The sequence below is a fragment of the Colobus angolensis genome, unplaced genomic scaffold (genome assembly GCF_000951035.1).
Source record: "Colobus angolensis palliatus isolate OR3802 unplaced genomic scaffold, Cang.pa_1.0 Scaffold62, whole genome shotgun sequence".
NCBI classification, from domain to species: domain Eukaryota; kingdom Metazoa; phylum Chordata; class Mammalia; order Primates; family Cercopithecidae; genus Colobus; species Colobus angolensis.
This window is the reverse complement of record NW_012119821.1, coordinates 5,645,015-5,655,159: the sequence shown is the minus strand read 5'-3', so window position 1 is coordinate 5,655,159 and position 10,145 is coordinate 5,645,015.

Below are 10,145 nucleotides of genomic sequence, written 5' to 3'. Positions count from 1 at the left end.
TCCTGGTCCTGTGTTCTGCTTCTGAGGTGTGTGGGTGGGGAAGAGTCAAGTGGGGCTGGGCCTGGCAAGTGCTTGAGCCCTCCAATGGCAGACACGAGCACTGTCCCTGATATGGGCCAGAATGTAGCCCTCGGGGCCCTGGAGCAACACTCCAAGGAAGAATGAAGCAACTGCTACTGTGCCAAAGAGCCAGCACAGGGAAAGAGGCGGCAGCTCAGGCTCTGCAGTCTAGCAGGTGATAGTGGAACCCATCTCTTCCTGTGGACTTAAACCTGTCAGGACTTCTCCCACTGCTGGCAGCAAGCTGAAACATTGAGTCAAGTCATAAGCAATTGGTCCTCAGGTTGAGAAATTGCCCCAGGACACAAAACTCTCTGCTTGGGATAAGAACCCATGTATTCCGGGACACACCCTTCCCGGTCTGATCCCACAAGGTTGGGCGGGGAAGGGACAGGCTCTCAATTTTTGGACCTGTGGCTGGAGCCCATACCACACTCACCTCATTTCTGGCTTTGGGGTTCCGGCTCCTCCATTGCTTGAGAGTAGATCACAAATCTCTGGAGACTCTTCAAACCAGTGACTGCCTGTCATGCTGGCTGGCAAGTTCCTCAGCAACTCACTATGAATTAGGATCAAGAGTGACCTCCTTGTATCAGCATTGGGTTGTGGAAGCACGTACAGTGTACTTCCCACTGTTGCTCCTTCTCAGTCTCTTAAGTGCTCCCCAAGTCATATCCAGCACAGGGGTCAAGGAGCTCCCCTGTGGCCTAGATTGCCTGGCTACCCAGTGGGAATGTGTATTGTGGACATATCTCTCCCCTGTCTCATGCACTGCAGTCCCACTCGTGGTTTTCTTCCAGATCAGCAAAGCAGGCTATTGCCTGCTACATGTTTGAAAGCATCCAAAGTCTTTTCCACTCTTATGTTGTACTCCCATATTCCTTCTTGAATAAAAGTTCAAAGTGTGAATCTCCACATGTTATTTTGCAGTTTTCAAGTGAGTGAAGTGTGCTAACAAAACCCCTAATCTGCCATTAGCAACAGATGGCACTTTGCGGAGATTTTGGAGAGAGGCTTGTGCTAGGAAGGTGTTGGGAGCGCCTCTGATGCTAGGCTTGAGAGATCAGGGCAGGGTGGAGAAGTGCATGAACTCGAAAATGTTCTCCACGTCAGGGTAAACCTGCTTCTGCACCTCTGATACACATGCAGCGCCAAACTTCTTGCACTGTTCATTCTTGCTTTACTTATTTTTCAATAGTTTGATAATTATTTTTTCTTCAGAAGAAGCTTTGTTAAATTTTAAAGTCATCTTGAAAGTTTTACTGGAAATCAAATTGTAGATGAACATTTGGAGAATTACTAAGTATTTAATGTATAAAAATTAAATTTGCTGTTTAGGATCGTAATTAATCCTGGATTAAGTCACCTTTTATGTGTCTTTCAGTATATTTTTGGAGTTTTTAAAAATATTTACTACAATATAATTATTTGGTTTATTCCTCAGCCTTGTATAGCTATGTGCATGTGATAGTTTTTATTATATGTTCTAATTATTGTTTGCACATATGTAATTTTGATAACAGGACATCTTATTGAACTATTGATTTTGTTTTTCTCTTGTCTCTTCGGTGTCCAGAAATAGCATCATAACATCTATAAATAGTATGTTATCCTTCTGTTATATATTTTTTATATTTCATATTTATATTTTTTTGTTATATTGTTCTAACCAGAAATATAGTTATTTAACATAATGCTAGTGTTAATGTCTGTTTTTTCTGAAGTTGATTATTTGATTAAGGATATCATTTATTTTTATCTTATCCAACTAGTGTATTGGTTTAGAGAGATATTTTACAATCAGAAATAAAATTGAAATATTATTAATTATGCTACAAATTCAGAAAGCCGTATACTTGAAAAATGTGAGGGAATGCATAGCCTAAAGAATCTATGAAACAGTGATAGTATAGAAATTTATTTTTTATATTGTGCAATGGCGAAAATAACAATGAGTGATAAATTTTTCACTTTCTAAGATGATTTATTTAACAAATATGTACCATACAGACCATATATGTGTTTATTAAATAAATATTAAATCCATATATGTTTGTTGAATGCACACATATATTAAATAAATACATATGAATGCATACACAGTTCAGACTCTGTGAAAAAGACAGAAGATTATATACTCTCCATCACTATTGCTTCTTAAACTCTTCCCACATGCTATGTGTGCTCTCCTCAAGTATGTGGGATACAAAGAAGAGGCTGAATTAACTCTGCCATGAAGGAAACTCCTATTTACGCTGAAAATAAAGGCAAACCAGTAAACAGAAAGAAATAGAAAGAGAGAAAATATAAGTAATTGTATAGTACAATTTATAAATGCTAACAGGTTGCAGAGATAAAAATTACTGAAACATATTCAAACATAAGGTAGTTCATTTCGTAAATATATTCATATTTTATCATGAGACTCATAATCCTCTAAAACATTTAGAATTCTATAAGCTAAGTTTTGGGGCAGCTAGACTGAATTTAAAATTATCAATATTTATAAAGATAATTAGCCTGTGTACCAAGCTGATGCAGAGGGAAGTCAGAATTTTGGGCAGCTCAGTGGGCCCTCTCGGTCTTTGATTGGGTGGATGGTTTCTTTCTGTCTGATAGTATTTATTCCTTCTTGTGTGCAGCAGACAAACAAAATTGACCCAGTTGTGTTTGTCAGAAACACTAGTTTAGTTAAAACACATCATTAGCCAGCAATAATCAGTGGAGTTCTGTATGGATCATTGGAATGCAGAGTGGTTGGGATGGTGGCATCTTGCCTTTTTCTTTCCCAAGTTTGTCATTTCTTAACCCGGTACACAACCGGTATCTTAGTCCACAGGTGAGTGTTAGACATTTAACCTTAGGGTGGTGGCTTTCTCAAATTCCAGCTGGAGTATTCAGAGTAATTACTCTGAAAGTAATTACAGGTGGTATGTGGTGTGTGTTCATATGTTAAGAACAACTACTCTACATGAAACGATACTTGATGGGGATCTAGAACTAGAAATACCATTTGACCTAGTCATCCCATTACTGGGAATATACCCAAAGGGTTATAAATCATTCTACTATAAAGACACATGCACACGTATGTTTATTGCGGCACTATTCACAATAGCAAAGAGTTGGAACCAACCCAAATGTCCATCAATGATAGACTAGATTAAGAAAATACATCACATATACACCATGGAATACTATGCAGCCATCAAAAAGGATGGGTTCATGTCCTTTGTAAGGACATGGATGAAGCTGGAAACCATCATTCTGAGCAAACTGTCACAAGGACAGTAAACCAAACACCGCATGTTCTCACTCATAGGTGGGAACTGAACAATGAGGTCACTCGGACACAGGATGGGGAACATCACACACCAGGGCCTGTTGTGGGGTGGGGGGAGGGATAACATTAGGAGAGATACCTAGTGTGAATGACGAGTTAACGGGTGCAGCACACCAACATGGCGCATGTATACATATGTAACAAACCTGCATGTTGTGCACAGGTACCCTAGAACTTAAAGTGTAAAAAAGCAAGAAATCCTTGATGGGAGATTTATTTGTCTCATTCTCTTTTGTCTTTTCAGTTTTCAGGACCATGCCTGGCCCATAGTAATCCCTTAATTCATGCATTCATTAAAAAATGGAAGAATGAAGGAATAGCTTATGAAAGATGCTGCAAATTTATCTCTTAGTATTTCTACTATTCAAATCACATATATTTTCACTATATTGTGTGGAATTTTGTAATTCATAAAATATGAATTTTATGAAATCATATATGTTCAAATTCATATACGTTCATAATTTGACAATACTTTTAAACTGTTGATAAGCATATTTGTTAATGTTTCTGAGATTCTCTTCTCTTTGATTAGTACTTACTTTCCCTAAATTTGGTGGCAAATAATAAACCTAATCAATTCTACTGGTATATTTTGTTGGATCTTTTATCATTAAAACGAATGAGGATATAACAATAAAATCTGCCATATTCACAGGACATTCTGATGTTCTTTTAATATTAACCTTCCCTTAGTTTTGATAAAGACTGCTCTGTATCCTATTAGGAATACTGCAATAATTTCTTTTCAATTATATACAATTACATTATTACTTAAAACACTTTTTATCTTTCAGGCATAAATGAATCTTTTAAGCAGGCAAACAATCTAAATCTCCAATATTAATATTCAAGGAACTTTTTCAGTTTGTCTAATTTGCTGTGTCATTCAGCTTCTTTCACACACATCTAATTTAACTTTCATTTGAATTAAGCAGGTAGCATTTTTTGGTACAAATTTTGGTTTGAACTGTTGGATCAACTTTTTATTTTATTTTTTTATTTTTGAGACAGTCTTGCTCTGTCACCTAGGCTGGAGTATAATGATGCAATCTCAGCTCACTGCAACCTCTACCTCCCAGGTTCAAGTGATTCACCTGCCTCAGCCTCCTGAGTAGCTATAGGCACCCGCCACCACGCCTGGCTAATTTTTGTAATTTTTTTTTTTTCTTTTAGTAGAGATGGGGTTTCATTATGTTGACCAGGCTGGTCAACCAGACCTCACGGTCTGCCTGTCTCAGCCTCCCAAAGTACTGGGATTACAGGCATGAGCCACTGCAGCCAGCTGGATCAATTCTTTATCATATTCCTCAAAATCCTCTGTATTTTCCAGATGTAACATTGCAGGTTTCAAATGTGACACTTACCCTAGACAGATCTTCATTTTTTGTTGCCCTGTTCCGGAATTATGTGAATGAAAAAATAGGAATTGTGTTCTCCCTCTGGCTGTTAATATGGTGAGTAGGCAAAAGAGAACCCTAAACTTCACAGAATATCACTATTAGCCCTGATATTATTAATCCTCATTATTGATCCCAGAATGTTAATTGATATGTTTACTCTAGGTGAAAACACTAATAATCCTTAGAAGTTTCTACTCCCATTTAGTTAAAATGTTAACAAGCTGATGACAGTTCAGAAATCAGTCATTACTGCCAGGAGAGAGGGAATTTTCTCAAGGAAATTTTAATAAGAAACATCTCTTACTTAAATTGATTATCATTAAGTAGGCATGACTGGAAACCTAAGCACTCCCAAGGGCTTTTCCTGTTGTTGTATTTCTCAGAGTCACTCATAGATTGTCCAGCACAAAGAACATGCTATAATGAGTCTTTCCTTGCTGAAACTCTTGCTTTATGGAAACAGTGAAGCAGGTGTACTAAGGCCGATGAGATGACAGCATACAGGGAGAAGCCCCGGGTTCTGGGTTTGCACTGACTTCCTGTGCAGAATTGATGCCAATTATGAGTGTAAGCTCATTGAGTTAGTAAATCCAATTGCTTTTTTCTCCTTGAAAAGATTCCAAAAAATTGATGGAGGAGGATGAAGGCTTTTTGAGAGCTCTTATACTGAGTGTCTTTACATTCAAATAATGAACGAAACAACTGGAGCCATAGCAATTCTACTATTGCAAAGCCAAGTTCTGTGGTTTTTTTTTTTTTTTAAATGAATACTATATTTAAAAATGTAGCTTGCTCAGGATTAAGGCCCTTCTCTTGCTCATAAATTGCTGCAGTAGCCTCTTCTGTGCTTCTACTCTCATCTCCACCTTATCCATTTCCTACATACATAGCGCCCTAATACCCTTATTATTCTTAAAAAAAAAATCAGATCATTGCTACTTTAAGCTCCATAGGTTTAAACCTGCTACCCTAACCTACAGGACCTGGAAGAGTCTGCCTCCTTCTGATTTGGCTGACCTCATCTTTACGGCTCCAAGCCTGGCTTATTATCATCTACTGATCCTGGCCTCCTATCGTTTACTCCGAGAAATTTAAGTTTGTTTCTACCTCTGACTTGCTTTTCTTTTGTTTGAAATACCTCCTCCCACCCTACTCTATCCACTCAAAAAAAAAAAAAAAAAATCCTCTTTGCTTTGGTAGTTCTTTATAGTTCAAACCTCAGCTCAAACACCACTTTTTGAGATATACCTCCCTGACTACCTTTTTGACTAGCCTCTCCTATTCACTCTGTATCATAATACCTGGTTTTATTTCATCCAAAGCTTTTTATTATTAATAGGAATTACATGTGAGCAGAATACATATCTACTGTTCAGGGTAGCGCCCTAGCATCAAGAACAGTGCCTGGCACACAGACAGCACTTCGTAAGTGTTTGCCAAATGCCTGACTGATGAACAAAATATGAGGAAATAGAGTGATATTTTATAACCATGTTTTGTGAGCAGTGTAGAACTTTTCACGTGCCAGTCACTGACACTGGCATGCCGCAGGTATCAGTTGTTTAAATAAGCCTGAAGTTATTTGTTGGTTTGTATTAGGAAAATCTTACAGAAAACCTAAAGGAATTATCCATCTATTTATTAATTTAAAACAAATTCATGATTCAGCAGCAAAAAACTACAGAAATCCCATTCTTTGTCTCCACCCTCAGTTGTTAGTGGCTTTGAGAGATGTCTTGAATGAGAGGAGATAACCATTGCAGATAAAAGGTCAACTCAGGGAGAAGAAGTTATAGGCATATAATGCAGCAAAAGGAGAGACAAAGCATTTTTGGAAATCAGGATGATGTTTGGAGACGTCAGGAATTGGGGTGATATATGAGGATGGTTGTGAAGTAGTGGTAAGTTTGGAAAGATGGAAAGGAAGTAGTTTAGAGAGACTATTAGAACCGATCTCCAACCCAGCATATATTTCAGTAACAAACATCAAGGCTTTGGAACTGTGGTAGTACAGGCAAGGTCTATGCAGAGCAGAGATGGAAGTGAGGATGACAAGTGAAGAATATGGGCAAAGCTTGGTAGGACTTTGGAGGGAGGTTCTCTGAACAGTTGGGATGGGTGCTGCACTGGACAAAGTAGTGTATGGGTTTAGGAGTCCCAGCTATGGCTTACTGGTTGTGTGACCCTTGTCAAATTGCGTGCAATCCCTAGTATCCAGGACAAGGCTACCTAAGATTGGTTCCAAGTGCACTATTTGTATAACTCATAGGAGCTGTGTTAGAGAAATGCCTAGGATATGAGTAATATGCTGCATTGGCATTTTAAATCACTCTTGAAAGCTGTGTAAAGAAAATATTGACATTACTTGTTAGAGCTTTGCTGTGAATGAGTCGTGGAAGAAATTGGCTGAAATGTTAGAGTAGGCACTGTGAAAATCTGAGATGAAGGTATAAAGGGGCTGCACAGAAAAAGACAGCTGGGGTCATCCACAGTAGCAGATAAAAATTTGTCCCTCTGTGCATCATTAATGTAATTAAAAACCTGATTCCTGCCTGACATTTCATGCATCCACTGAGACGCAATGGATGTCTGTGGGAAGTAGCCTTGTTTTGAAAGATGAGTGATAGCTTGCAGTGGCTACCTGACTCACACAAAGGATTATGAAGCCCTCCAGCTGTGCCTCCTTAACTAATGGATTAACAATTGCTATCATTTGGCACTTAGGATGTGCCAGATATTCTTCTCAGTACTTACTCTTTCATTTGTCCTCATAAGAACTTGTGACATAGGCATTATTAATTACCCCCATTTCTCAGGTGAGAAAACTGATTCAGAAAAGATTAATTTGCCTAAGGTTGCACATTTCACATGTGCTGAAGCTGGAATTCAATTCCAGGCATTCCAGCTTGACTAGGCTGCTTGAGCATTATTCTACATTGAGACAACCTTATTTTAGTAGATCTCAATTTTAGGAGGCACATGGAGATTTTACAAAACTACACACAAACATACATGGACCCTTTCTCAGAGAGCCATCTTTTTGGCTCAAGTATCTGTATGTTTTGTTGGATTCTTAGAAGGTTCTAGTATGTAGCCAAGTTTAAGGACCATTGTTTTTGTCTGTGGGTCAAATTACCTTGAACTGAAATATATTCTGTTCCTGAAAATAGTAATGATAATGAAACTTAGTCAGGATGTACTGACAAACTAATGGGAGAACCTTTGTGAAAACATTTGGTAAATCCTTGACTGCCAGACTGGCCAGAAACACCTTCATAGGTAATTACAGTAAAATCTCTGGTCCTCATCTACAACTATCTGATACATAGTATTAATTTTTTCAAAAGGTAGTAGATTTAGCAGCATGTAGTATTTGAGCAATAATAATCTTAGTTCGAATTTTATGCATATGGCTTACACTTTGTAGTACATTGAATATCACCTAACTTCTCTGGGTAATAATTTCCTCCTCAGAAAAGTGCATGTGATAATTTCTTTGTAGCCCTCCATGAGGATCAAATGAAGCGGTACCTCTGAGACTCTTGTAGATGTGCATCACTCATTAGTTGCTTTCCTTTAGAAGTGAGCAGAAATCCCATATGCCTTTTAAAGTCCAGAGCATTTGTTTTCAATGATAAAATATGCATTAGTTTTTATTCTCCTGCTGTTATAATATTCAGTCATTATAATCTTACAAAAAGACATTTTCTTGTATTGACTTTAATGGTTATCTCTCAAACTGCCAGATGGTTCCATCAACAACTTAAGAAATTTATGAAATTAATCCCTTCTAAACTTCACATGTAATTCTGTTTCAGTGGCTTCAAACCACAGCTTTCATTTGAATTCTGAAAAAAAATAGAGAATGATTTTCTTCATAAACTCCAAAATGCTATTTTGCTTGCCTCTTTTGAGCAGCGTCTGATATTGCTACAAAGGGATAAACAAGTAAATCTGGAGCACAATTTTTCGTTAGGATCTGGGAGATTTCATTTTTCTTCATAATCTTAATGGAATTAAAATATTAGGATAAAGGAGGGTTGGGTGAGAAAGGTGGAATTTTTATTTCCATTGGGTGTTATGTTTTATTTCTTCTTCTTGTTTTTTTTTTTTTTTTGATACAGAGTCTTGCTGTGTCACCCAGGCTGGAGTGTAGTGGCTGATCTCAGCTCACTGCAAGCTCCGCCTCCAGTTCATGCCATTCTCCTGCCTCAGCCTCCCGAGTAGCTGGGACTATAGGTGCCCGCCACCACTTCTGGCTAATTTTTTGTATTTTTAGTAGAGACGGGTTTTCACCATGTTAGCCAGGATGGTCTCCACCTCCTGACCTCGTGATCCGCCTGCCTGGTCCCCACAAAGTGCTGGGATTACAGGCATGAGCCACCGCGCCCGGCCTGGACTTCTTTGTTTTTTAATTAGCATTCATCAGCCAAGAACTGAAAAGAGGTTAGAAAGCTCAAAACATTTCCCCAGTGCCATCCCACTATGGTTCCATTGTAAAAGTCATTTATTTCTATTTTAATTTAGACTAAGAGTTGTAGGTCTCCACCACAGAGGTCCAGGAGATATAGGTGGTTCTGAGGCCTAGATTCATGCCTTCAGCATAGAAGGATTTTTCATCCTGAACCATTATTTATATGGTTTGGCTCTGTGTCTCCACCCATATCTTGTCTCAAATTGTAATCCCCATAATCCCAACGTGTTGAAAGAGGGACCTCGTGGGAGGTGGGAGGTGACTGGATCGTGGTGGCGATTTTCCCCATGCTGTTCTTGTGATAGGGAGTCAGTTCTCATGAGATCTGATTTTTCTTTTTCTTTTTCTTTTTTTTTTTTGAGATGGAGTTTCGCTTTTGTTGCCCAGGCTAGAGTGCAATGGCGTCTTCTCGGCTCACTGCACCCTTTTTGTCTCGCGCTTTCAAGCGATTCTCCTGCCTCAACTTCTTGAGTGGCTGGGATTACAGGCACATGCCACCATACCCAGCTACTTTTTGTGTTTTTAGTAGAGATGAGGTTTTACCATGTTAGCCAGGCTGGTTCAAAACTCCTGACCTAAGGTTATCCACCCATCTGGGCCTCCCAAAATGTTGGGATTACAGGGATGAGCCACTGTGGCTGGCCATCTGATGACTTTTTAAGGCAGTTTTCCCTACTCTTCTTTGCTCTCTCTTGCCTGCCTCTTCTCCTTCTGCCATGCTTGTGAGTTTCCTGAGTCCTCCACAGCCATGAGGAACTGTGATGTGACTAATTTCTCTATAAATTACCCTGTCTTGGGCAGTTCTTTATAGCACTGTGAGAACAGACTAATACAGTTAATTGGTACCGAGGTAGCGGGTTACTGT